At 38.5% G+C, this 12,960-nt stretch overlaps 1 protein-coding gene across 1 annotated transcript in view; it reads right to left on the bottom strand.

Annotated features, from left to right (window-relative positions):
• The window catches only part of LOC150104352 (ferry endosomal RAB5 effector complex subunit 4-like), a 267,536-nt gene that overhangs the window by 60,516 nt on the left and 194,060 nt on the right, over positions 1 to 12,960 (bottom strand). The gene's annotated exons all lie outside the window — the stretch shown is intronic.

The raw sequence follows: 12,960 nt of genomic DNA, 5'->3' as shown, positions 1-12,960 counted from the left end.
CTCTAAAAATAATCTTTGTGACCTGTAATGACTTCTATAAAGCACACTGGTTTATTTCCATCTAATTCTGTGTGAAGAGGTGTCCAAAGTGTAGCCTGCCAGTCCAGACCAAATATGGTTGCATCAACTTACCAAAAATTTGGGAAACTGCTATCTTAAGATCACTCCTATATATGTGTAATACTTCTTTTTTACAACATTAGATGGTGCCATATTAGGATTTAGATCTTTTGTCCATTATAATTTAAATCGTTTCACTCACCCATTGTTGTTAATTGCAACATGTGCTTTGAAGATGCTGGTTTGAAATCCAGCAAAATATAAGTCGGTTAATGAACTTTTTTAATATAATTTAGTTAGTTTATCATTATTATTATTAACATCTGACTTCATTGAGTCAGAGACTCATCATGGGAGGTACACACTATCACACACAATGCTCATCTAACTGTGCCTAAAATGATTCAATTGTCTACATTCACAACACAACAACACACAAAGGACCTGCTCCTCATTCCTCTGTTCACATCCTCCTTATACAGATTCAAGTCATGGCCTCTTGTTCTACCTGTCTCGCATTCTATGAAAAATCTTGTCTTCCATGTCAACCTGGAAACAACCCCTAAGTAGCTTATATGTTTTGATTATACCCCCCCCCACCCACTCACAAGTATTTGCAATTTACATTCTCTCTCTCAATCTGTCCTCGTATTCCACATTCCAAACAGAACTGACTACCTTTGGTGAATCTTCTCTGGATCTTTTCAAAGATATCCTCATTACCATGAAAACCCAGCGATCAAATCTGTGCACAGTAATCCATGAAGCATTATACAATGGCATCATAACCTCTTTATTTCTGCATGTCAGGGTCCTCCACATCATTGCATTATCCAATGTGACATCTTCACAACTTTTGCAATGTGGCCCCTGAATTTCAGGTCCCTGTCCACTAGCAGATCTCTCATCTCCTCTACCTCATTTAAAGTTTCCCCACCAAATGTATACTTTAAATCCTATCATTGCTTGCCAAATTTCAAAAGCTTACACTTTGCAACATTCAACTGACAGTTCCACTTACCTGCCTATTAATGCAATCTATTCGAGTCCTCCTGTAAGGCCATAACATCTGCAAACAGCTGCATATCACTAGTTAAACCCATTTCAATATCATCCCAAAATGAACAACAATGGACTCAAAACTGACCCCTGTGGCACACCACTGGTGAACTTCCTCTTTTGGGATACTGCACCCCCCTGTCATACAACTTTTTGATACCAATCTGACAGCCAGTCACTGATCCAACTCAGAAGTCTGTTATCTGATCCCATCTGTTTCAATTTATTTAACAGCTTGTCGTTCAGTAGTCTATCAAAAGCTTTTACAAAATCCAAGTACACCACTGTATAAGTATCTTCTCTGTCCAATTTATTTGTCACCTTATTACAAAACATAACTTAGTTAGTTAGTAAAACATGATCTCCCTTTAACAAACCCATGCTGATAATCACAGAGAATAGTGCTGTTATCAATCCATTTCTGTATCCTGCTTCACCAATCTCTCTAGTACTTTCACCACAACTCCAAATATGCAGATTGGCCTATAATTTGTAGCCACAGCCTTATCACCACCTTTATGCAGTGGAACAATTTTACCTTCTTTCCACTCCCTTGAAACCTGTGCTGTTGTAAGACTCTTATTAAACAGGCATGGCAATGCTACTGCCAATTTCCTGGAACATTCCCTTAAGATGTGTGGTGATATGTCATCAAATCCTATTGCCTTACTGACATCAGGGTTATTTATTATCTCAAATATTTCCTGTTCACTCACAATTAACTCATCCTCTCCTATTAAGACTCATGATTCCACCTTGATGAGGATGAAATACCCTTATAAACTGATCACTGAATACCTCAACAAAGTCTTCTGCAGCAGTTAAAATTCTACAATTTCCTCCATTAACATAATCATTCTTCCTTCTACTTGCCACATACCTAAAAAAACTCTAGGGTTTTTCTTTCCCTGATTTGCCAATTTCTGCTCATACTGCACTATAATAAAATGCGCTGTCTGTTGGTTATTTATATTGTAATATCTTCATTTCTATTCTTTATTACTATTTAGAGGGACGTGCTTTCTCTCTCTCGTAAACTTACTCACTTACTCTACTGCGTATTATGTTTATCCACCTTCCGTACTTATTAGTCGTATGGTTATGAACACTGAAAAATTTATTTGGCAGACTGCGCCATCAGTATATCAAATATTCGGCATAAGACCCAATAAAACTTCCAGTAGATCTCTCTCTCTCTTATAAGAGTAAATTCCGTCAACAAAGTTTATATAATTAGTCGTGGTTCTTAAGTAATTAAACTGTGCTTTTAAGCCTTAGTTGTTTCATGCTCACAAGTCTGATTTATTATTATTACGGGCAGCTCCAAGGAGTCCTTAGATTCATCGAGGGAGACCCAACATCATGTCAAGAACAACTATTCGACATTCACACAGTATCTATTGTACTTCACCTTGAACTCATTTATAGTCATGGCACCCAACAGACTCTTGAAGCTTATTCCACTCATTTACCACTCTCCAAGTAAAAAACCTAGCTCTAACACCCTTGCTAACGACACTCTTACCAAGCTTCCATGGATGGCCCCTAGTCCTCCCACCACCAGTCCTATTCTCAAAAATATCTTCTGAATTAATCTTATAGACCCCTTCAGTAATTTGAATGTCTCAATCATATCACCCCTTTTCTGCCTATCAACCAATTTCTGCAACCCACAAATCTTCAACCTGTTCTCATAAGGTTCATTCCATAGACCTGCTATCATCTTGGTCACTCGTCTCTGGATCGTCTCCACCTCCTCCCCATCAAGAAGAAACCCTGGTGTATATCTGGGCACAGTAGTCTAGATGGGGTCTTATTAAGGCTCGATACAGAGGAACAATAACTTGTTTGTCACTACTAGTTAAAGTATTTTTCAGCAACCAAGTGATTTGATGAGCTGATTTAGACACTTTTGCAATGTGCCCCCTAAACTTCAACTTCCTATCCACCAACACTCCCAAATCGCTGGCTTCATCAATCTCCTGGAGTATGGTTCCACCAATGTGATATACTGCTGCTAATCTTTTCACCCCAAAATGCATAACCTTACACTTTGCCACATTAAAATGACATCCATTTTTCTTAGCCCAGTCCTCCAAACTATCTTGCGAAATTTTCATACTTACCAGCCCGATAATTCCACATGTACCCTGTCTTAATTGTAAATTCCACACCTTTAGCCACCTCCCAAGTCGACTCTATGATCACTCTCACCAATTGGTGGCAATGTGGTCATATTCGTTACAGTCAAATCCTCAGATGTAATTACTAGGTCAAGCACTCTCTGACCCCTAGTATTTTCCATTACATGCTGTCACAGATAGCAATCCCTTAATAACTGCATAAAATCCAATTCCTTCCTCCCATGTGTCCTCTCCTCCTTCCAATCAATGTTACCATAGTTGAAATCTCCCATAATAATTACTCTCCTTCCACTCATTTCATCAATTTGTTTATGCATACTATCTCCACCATTTACTCCATCACCTGGTCTATAGTAGCACCCAATTGTACATTTTGTTCTGCTAGTCTCAATCTCACATCAAATGGCCTAAAACGTGCTCTTTTCTCTATCTGGCAATTCAACTTCTATTCTCCTTGGCTGCAGCTCATCAGCTATCATCAATAATACTCCTTCCCCCATTTTATTCTCCCTGTCACTCCTGAACACACTATACCCCTCACATTCAATCCCACTAGCTATATCATCTTCAGTCAGCCATATTTCACTAATGCCAATAACCTGTGGTTTGGAAGTGCCAACCAAGGCCAAAAATTCTTCCTTCTTGATCCTAATACTTCTAGCATTAGTATATATGAATTGCAGAATATATGAATCTTCTTGAATGGCAGTCAGTCTCAAGTAGAGTAATGTGGGCAAATATGAGAATGGGGAACTGGACAATGAGACTTATTTGTGCCTATGGTCCCACAGAAGGTTCTACTAAGGTAGAAGTGGAGGAATTTTTTGAGGCTTTAGAAAAAGCAACTGACACAATGAAAAAGGAAAAGTTGGTCCTTGTTGGGGATCTAAATAGTAGAGTAGGAAATGATTGTGAGACATACAAAAATATTTTGGGAAAATTTGGAGAAAAGAGCAAAGCTAATAATAATGGCAAATATCTGTTGGATTTCTGCTCAGGACATGGACTGGTTATTACTAACACCATGTTCCAACATAAAAATGTGCACAAATTCACATGGAGAGAAGAGGCTAGGAATAAGAAAAGTCTCATTGACTATGTTATTGTTGATAGTGATGTTTTCTCCCTGGTGCAGGACACCAGAGTGTACAGAGGATTTGAAATTGGAAGTGATCACTATTTAGTCTTGAGCAGGATAAAATTGAATTTCATATTGAAAAGAATAACATGTAAGAAAGTTTTAAAGCGAATAAAAGTTGAGCAGCTCTCAGATGTAAACTGTAGACTAAAATACAGAAATATTATTGAAAAGAAAATGAAAGAGTTTGAGAACAGGAATCAAACGTTGGAGATTCAGTGGCAAACTCTGAAGGAAACATTGATTGATTCTGCCAGAGAGGCATGTGGTGAGGTTGTGTGCAAAGATAAAAAAATCAGAACTCCCTGGTGGACACAGGAAGTTAAAGAGGCAGTGAAGGAAAAGAAGAAAGCATATCAAAAGTTCCTGGCAAATAAGTCAGCTTTTACTCTTACAGAATACAGAGACAAATGTAAGAAAGCTAAACAGTGTGTAAAACTAGCTAAACAAAAGTCATGGGAGGACTATGGCAAGAATATAGAAAATAAATATCAAGAAGGTGGCAAAATATTCTGGAGGTTGTTGAAGAAGCTTAGGAATGGAGGAAAGAGTGCTGTAAAAGGAATTAGAGATGATAAAGGTGAAATGAAAACAGGAGAAAAAGATATCCTTGAAGTATGGAGTAATTACTTTGAAAAACTGCTAAATGAAACAAGCAGTGATGACAGCACAGTGATAAAAAACACTGACCAGGCATGCAGTCAGGAATACATATCCATACTTGAAGTAGAAAAAGCCATCAAAGGCTTGAAACGTGGAAAGGCAACAGGAGTAGATGATATTCGACCAGAAATGCTGAAGTATGGTGGTATAAGAGTCTTACAGTGGCTGCACTGCATAGTTCAGAAAGCCTGGACAGAGGGACGAATTCCCGATGATTGGAGTAGAGCTCTCATAGTACCCATATATAAAAAGGGAAATAAAACTGAATGTGAGAATTACAGAGGCATTTCCCTACTGAGTGTTCCTGGCAAGATCTATGCAAGTATACTTGAGAAACGGTTGAGAAGAATTGTGGAAGAAAAGCTTGGTGAAGAACAAGCTGGATTCAGGCCAAATAGAGGCTGTCAGGATCAGATCTTCACTTTACGACAAATAGTCGAGAAAGCATGGGAATATAACAAAGATCTGTATTTAAGTTTTGTCGATTTGGAAAACGCATATGACAAGGTGCCAAGAGAGAAGCTATTCAATACGCTGCAGTTAAATGGTGTCAATGGGGCATTATATCAAGCAATACTTAGTCTTTATTTGAGTTGTGAGTCAGCAGTTAGAATTGAAGGAAGTACAGGAAGATGGTTTAATGTTAAATCTGGTGTGAGACAAGGATGTACATTATCCCCTCTGTTATTCACTATCTGTATGGATTACATTATGAAGGAATGTGGTATTAAACCTGATATCAAAATTGGAGATGTTAATGTCTGCTCTTTGCTTTATGCGGATGATGTTATACTTCTAAATAAATCCGCTACAAGTCTGCAAGATTCTCTGACTAAATTGAATAGCTGTTGTAATAGATATGGTATGAAGGTCAGCAATAAAAAGACAAAGACAATGAAAATAGGCAGAATCATTGAAAATGTCAACTGTGTTGTGAATGGAGAACCTGTGGAACAAGTAAAACATTTCAGCTACTTAGGCACCATTTTTACTGAAGATGGTAAACTAAATATAGAAATAGACAACAGAATCAGCAAAGCTGGTATCGTGGGAAGTCAATTGAATAAATTCATATGGAATAAGAAAGAAATTAGTCGGAACACTAAATTAATTGTATACAAGACTGTGTTCAAACCAATTTTAACTTATGGATCTGAGAGCTGGGTCAGAAGTAAAACACTTGACCAAAGACTAGAGACCGCAGATATGAGAGTCCTGAGAAAGATTAGAGGCGTGAACAGATGGCATCAATGGCAATATCATATTAAAAATGAGGATATTAGGAAAGAACTTGACATTGTCAACATCCAGGAATGTGTTAGCAGAGCTAATCTCAGGTGGTATGGTCACTTAAATAGAATGGGAGAGGAAAGATTAGCAAAACAAGTGTTCTCTGCCAGGTTGGCAGGAAAACGACCCAGAGGAAGACCAAGATATAGGTGGATTGATACGGTACAAAGTGCCTTAGACGATAGAAATATAAGATCTGATAATGTTGGAGTCTTGACAAGTAACAGACTGATTTGGAGGAAAATTGTAGATAGGAAGTTAGTAATGATGTAATTTTTTCATGTAGTACTGTCATATCCTGTACACCCCTTGAGGGTACATGGCAGGAATTTGATGATGATGATGATGATGATGAATTGCAGAAGCCCACTAGTCCCATCCCTACCTTGATGTCTTATACTAACTATCCCATTCTGATTTGTTGTCCTTCTTATTTGCTCGGGCATATTATACTCATTCATACACTCAACTGCCTCCCTATGGTCTGCATATCTAATCCCCCCCCCTAATAAATCTAGTTCCCCTGATTCTGCACATCCACTTCATTCAACAACACTTTTTTAAGTCTCCTTACACCGAATCCATTCAAATGCAAACCATTCATCTTATATAGATCCTTTCGCCCATTGAACTCGCTCCACACGTTCACAAATTCCACTCATCCTGCATAACTCGCGCATAAAATCATTAGCAATTATGGCCCTCCTTCTAAACTCTTCACTGTCATACCATGGGAACAGACTAACCATCCTAACTCTCTCACTCTTCTCTTTTGCCACCTCAAACAATTCCTTCTGGTCCTCTATCATATCCATTTTATCTCCTTTCAAATCATTCGTATCTGCCACCACTATCATTTCTTTCACCCTTTGCTTTTACTCCCTAATAGACTCACTTACATCCTTAATGGTCGCACCAGGTTGGTACTATTTTGTCAAATTTTCAACTATCACACCTCATACTAACGAATCTCCATACAGCACTCGCTCCTTCATTTTGTTTACGTTCACAATCATACTCTTCTTTTTCTTATCATACTTTTTTTTATTGGCTGGTACACTCGGTAGACATTTGTGCATACGCTCCAGCTGCCGTTTTGCCCTATGTATCGCTCTGCTCAACCGTGCAATCTCATTCATTGCATCTATCTCATCTTTTTTATTATCTGTTAAACCATTAATTTGCTCTGTATTATTACCTTCATTCTCACTTTCAACACTGCCCTCACAGCTCTCTGGTACAACCTCGCAATTTCTTATCATATCGCTATTTTCTACATTCTGACATTCAACAAAAATATCACACTCATGACCTGAAACACACTTTAATTCCTCATTTTGCTTACATTTTCTGCACACATTCACTCCACTATCATTATCTAACCAGACTCCAACCGCTCTCTGCAAAGCACACATCTCACAGATAGTACATTGAATAATCTCCTTTATGTTACAATTTTTGAACAAAGATGACGAACCATTATTACTGGCCGCCATTATTTTCCTTCTTACCGAAGCCATGTGCACGCTTCTATTGTATCTTATCAAATTAATAATTATAATAACACCAAAAACACACAAATGGACACTAAGATACGAAAAGCAAACAAAACTATGTAATATTTAAGCAAAATTGTCAATGATAACTTAACATAACACTTATCTTATCAGGAGCTCTCAACAAACACTACACACCACGAGTCCCTCTAGCAGCAACTCAGGAATTATTTATGGATTTATTTAGGAACAGTGCAGTTGTAAAATAAGGGATCAGGCAGCACTCTTTTAACAAATAATTAAAACACATTTATTTATATTAATATGAAATATACATGAATCAAACGACAGGGAGATTGCTTTCGCTAGCTATCTATAAAATCTTTAGCATAAAATTAGACCCCTTTCACTTCAACACTAAATAATCTCTTTAACTCTAAAACTTATTTACTCTCTGCTTATAAATTCCTAGTTCACTTGCAAAGAGGTTAGCTAACTCTCTGTTAAGTTATTTTTACAAATTTAATATCAACTTCTAACATGCCAATTGACTCTCTTATGGACACTTCTTATTACTATTAAACTAATTCTTAACAGTCCATATACATCATATCTCCTAGATAAGAGAAAATATACAAAAGGATGTAACTTACAGAGGCTCTGTATCACACATTCAGGCAAGAGTCTTTTACTAAAGCCTTTATGGTTTTCTTTCATCTCGAGTTTTAGGCTTCCTTCAGGAGTATCTTGCTACAGCAGTATCACGTCGGGATATTAGTGGGCTCTTGGACTGCAATCTGCGGTACTCGAATAGCACATACAAGAGGTTTCAGCATACGGGCAAATTCTCCTCTGGATCCTTACTTCGTGAACTTCTGTTTCTAATTGCCGATGACTGTGCCTCTAACTGCTGCTGACTGGCTCTGGCTCTTTTCAGTAACAGCGCTTCACCTTTACTCTCTTGGCACTTGGATCTCGGCTCTCCTCTGTCGGCAACTGGACCTGGACTCTCCTCTTTGTAACTGGGGTCTTGTCTCTGTCGCCACTGCTCTGGTTCGGACTCCGCTTATGGTCTGCAGCTCGCCTCTGCTCTGGTTCCGACTTTTGATGACTCTCTGCTGACGACTAGAAGCCTCTTATGCTCGGCTCAGTCCCCTTTTATTTTGTGATCTCAGGTCCTTGCATTAAGGGTAGTAAACTCCGAAGAATTCGGCATGACTCTTTCATCTTCTTTTAAGTTCAACCCGCTCTTTGTTCTCCTCCGTGCATTCTTTTGATCGTATTTTACTGGCAGCAGAAACTTGTCTCTAAAACTAGCGGATCTCTTTGATACTTTGCTTTAAAGGTGTTATGAGCAGAGCTTGTAAGCACTTCCTCTTACACAAAATTGTAAACAACTTTCCCGCGCTCTTACACATAGCTATATACAAAGTTCCAATGGCAAAGCATTGCCTTTGTTTTTGACGTTACAACAGTAAATACAGTCACTTCTCATGGGGTTAACTACATTAATATTTAGCAATATACACATAGAAACAAACAAGGTTATTTACAGTTCTCATGGGACTTGACCTATGTAAAATCTATGTAAAGCACTTTGATATTTTTAAGCTACAATCGAGTTTTACAGCACCTTGGTTTCTGTTACTAACTGAGTCACTCTCCTGGCGTGTTCTTTATACTCTTCCTGAAACTGATTATTACCATTATTCATCTTGTACAGCCTCCAAAGTACTTTCTTTTTCCAGATTTCATGCTTAAGCTCCACATTCATCCATTTTACACCTACCTTATTCAGCCTTTTGACCTTCAGAATACATTCACACACTGATGCTGTTTTGTATCTGTAAGTCTCCAAGCAGCATTTATTTCCTTACTGCTGAAATGCATATTCCATGATATCCAAGCTGTCTCCTAAGCTTGTCATAATTACCAGCCTTATAATTCTGCATATATCCTTTCCTCACAGAAGTCTGCATATGACTAGCCACAACCGAGGATATCACTTCATGATCACTCTCACCAACTGGTGTAATGTGTGAAATCCCACTCATAATTACATCCTCTGATGAAATGATCAGATCTAAAACTCTCGATCCTTGCCTGCCCTCCTTTACATACAGCCTGAGATAGCTATCTCTGAAAAACTCTAGAAATTCATTTTCCTTATTCCTATATGCTATCTCTTCATTCCGACCTATAATGTCATAATTAAAATCACGCAATTACCCTTCCGTTGTTCATTAATTCAAGTTGTTTGTACATTTCTTCATCACCACCCTCCACATTCTCTGGCCTATAACAACATCAATCTAAATGTCTTCCTGTCAGCCTCCACTTACACCACACTGCTTCATAACCATTGCCACTATTTCTCTCTTTCATGTATACTTAATGTGAACATAATTCCCATGTTATCATCAGCAGTACTCCCACTCCCTTCTTGTCCTTTCTATCCTCACAGAAAATACTGTATCCTTTAATTTCTGTTCCCATTACAGTTATCATCTTCATTCAGCCATGTTTCACTTATTCCAATGATTTTGGGATAAATAACCTCAATCAGTGAAATCATTTCATCTCCCTTATTTCTGATACTTCTGCCATTTGTAAACAAACACAGCAGTTCAGTTTTTATGTCTATAACCAGTCCTATCCAAGCCACTTGTTGGTTGCGATTTTTCCACCACACCTGTGTTTGCACAATCATCTTTATCACTGCTTACCACATATATTTGCTCAGTCTCAACTTCCCCAGCCACATCAATATACTCCATAAATTATATATTTAGTTTAATGTGCTTGAAGTATCTTCAGGACTGGGGAAACTCGAGGCAAAGGTGGAATAAGTTATCATCACTTTCCTTAGTATCCCATAATGCAAAGCACATCTCCTTGTGGACATGTATACTGCTATGCATTATGGGAAGGGTCACTACCCAGATCGGTTTCCCTGTATGAAGTGCGGGTTACCTCTCCAAAAACTCACGAGATCCTCCGGATCACCCAACAATGAGCGACCCAAAGGATCAAAAACTCAGCGTTGTTCCCCTCAGTAACATGCTCACCCCACCACCGAGCAGAGCTGCTCATATTTCATCTGAGGGGTAACAGCAACAGCCGTGCCTCAGTTAACTTCATGGGCTACAGCATTGCTCCATTACCCCTCTACCTGGGTAACAGCAACAGCCAAGCCTCAGTTAGAACTTCATTGGCTACAGCATTGCCAACCATCATCCAAGTTTCCAACCCTTAAGGGTCTCGTCAGTAGGAGCCAGACCATGGTTGAAGCAATGTAGAACTCATATTTCCACATGCCAGTTGCCAAAAGGTGTCACACCTTACTATTAAATTATTCTGGATTAGAGGATGATGATGGAAGTTTTTTCCCACTTGGTTAGACTATAAATTATATTTAGTTTAATCCTTTATCCAAGTGTAAGCAAACAAAGTTTGCGCCAGAAGTATCTTCAAGACTGGGGCAACTCGTGGCAAAGGTGGACTAAGTTCTCATCGCTTTCCTTAGTATCCCATAATGTAAAGCGCATATCCTTAGAGGTATGTATAATGCTGTGCATTATGGGAAGGGTCACTACCCATACCAATGTCGATACCAAGGTCGAAGCAATGCAGAACTCATATTTCCATATGACAGTTGCCAAAAGGTGTCACATCTTATAATTAAATTACTCTGTATTAGAGAAAGATGTTGGAAGTTTTTTCCTACTTGGTTAGACTATAAATTACATATTTAGTTTAATCCTTTATGGATACTAAAGAAAGTGATGAGAACTCAGTCCACCTTTGCCACGAGTTGTCCCAGTCCTGAAGATACTTCAGGTGCAATACTTCAATACTTTATCCAAGTGTAAGCAAACTTTGTTTGCTTACACTTGGATAAAGGATTAAACTAAATATATAATTTATAGTCTAACCAAGTGAAAAAAAACTTCCAACATTTTTCTCTAATCCAGAGTAATTTAATGTGGGGTAACACATTACCCCTTGCTTATACTTGGATAAAGGATTACACTAAATATATAATTTATAGTCTAACCAAGAGGAAAAAAAAAAGCTTCCAACAATATACTCCATCTCCATGCCAATCACCTATACACACACATTCACTGCTACTTTCAACCTCCACTCTCTCTATGCTATGTCTCCCTGTCTACCCAGGCGGGCTCCCCCTGTTTCTCTTGCATTCCTGTTCTCTCTTCATCTCTCACACTACTACTACTACTACTACTGTTTCTACTGCTAAGCAATTCTGTCTCTTCAATACTACTCTCCTGATATCTCACTTCATCTCTTACTTCTGATCACCTCTATACACACACATTCACTGTACTTTCAACATCCACTCTCCCTATGCCATGTCTCCCTGTTCATCCAGGCAGGCTCCCCTTGTTTCTCTTCATTTCTCACACTACTACTACTACTACCATTTCCACTCCTAAGCACTTTTGTCTCTTCAAAACCACTCTCCTGATCTCTACTTCATCTCTTACTTGCATCACACATTACACTTCCATCTAGCAACACTTTCTTCCGTGCACTCACTCCAAAGCCATTCAAATGTAACCAATCATGCCTGTATAATTCCATTCTTCCTACACATACACGAACTGTACTCCCTTCTCCCCACACAGTTCTGCTTGCATACCATTCATGATTTGTGCTCTCCATCTCAACTCATTGTCATATCTCAGCAACACACTAACAACATTTACCACTGTACTCTTATGTCCACTTACATCATTTGTCCCCACAACCACCACTAATTCTTTGACTCATTTCCTCCTCATGTCCAACACCTGAATTATCTTGCTCATTCTCCCTCCTGGATAACAGACCTTATGGACTCTCTCATTAATTAATCCTCTAACTACGGAATCTCCATACTCTGCTATCCTGGAATCATTCATCACCTCTTTTATCCTTTTTTTTCTTCCATCCTATTCTTTTGCACACTTTCATTAGTTTCCATTAAATGCCTAATATTACTCTGCATATTCCTCTTTTCATTTTTAATAACTGTTTCATCAAATCTTGCATTTCTGACAATTTCACTCCCTCTCACTGCTGTAGTCTCACTGCCTCTCGTTCT

This window comes from Typopeltis vanoorti, chromosome 8 (assembly GCF_054136105.1).
Source record: "Typopeltis vanoorti isolate ZY-2024b chromosome 8, IOZ_Tvanoo_1.0, whole genome shotgun sequence".
NCBI classification, from domain to species: domain Eukaryota; kingdom Metazoa; phylum Arthropoda; class Arachnida; order Uropygi; family Thelyphonidae; genus Typopeltis; species Typopeltis vanoorti.
Note: the sequence above shows the minus strand (reverse complement) of the source record. Positions and strands in the feature narration are given on the sequence as shown.